The sequence below is a fragment of the Babylonia areolata genome, chromosome 14 (genome assembly GCF_041734735.1).
Source record: "Babylonia areolata isolate BAREFJ2019XMU chromosome 14, ASM4173473v1, whole genome shotgun sequence".
Lineage (NCBI taxonomy): Eukaryota > Metazoa > Mollusca > Gastropoda > Neogastropoda > Buccinidae > Babylonia > Babylonia areolata.
The window spans coordinates 34295420-34295867 of record NC_134889.1 but is presented as its reverse complement, the minus strand read 5'-3'; positions in this window follow the sequence as shown (position 1 = coordinate 34295867).

The following is a 448-nucleotide window of genomic DNA, read 5'->3' as shown; positions in this document are numbered from 1 at the left end:
ACACACACACACACACACACACACACACACACACACACACACACACACTCACACACACACACAAAATTGCATACACATATATATTGCTTCTAAAAAGAGAGGATAAGAGGTAAAGAAAGAATAAGGACAGAGAGATCAAGGCAGAAGGGCCCAGGCGCTAGACGTCAGTGACTGACGTTCAATCCACTCGGCTGTACGGTCCCCAAGCGGTCAATGACGCGGCTCTCCATGTACTTTCTGTACGTGCTGTCACTGGGGTTCTGCCACACAGCTGAGATTCTTGCATGGGTGAAGCTGTGGTGTGGGCCAGTAAAATACAGAAAGTACATGGAGAGCCGCGTCATTGACCGCTTGGGGACCGTACAGCCGAGTGGATTGAACGTCAGAGTCACGTCTAGCGCCTGGGCCCTTCTGCCTTGATCTCTCTGTCCTTATTCTTCCTTTACCT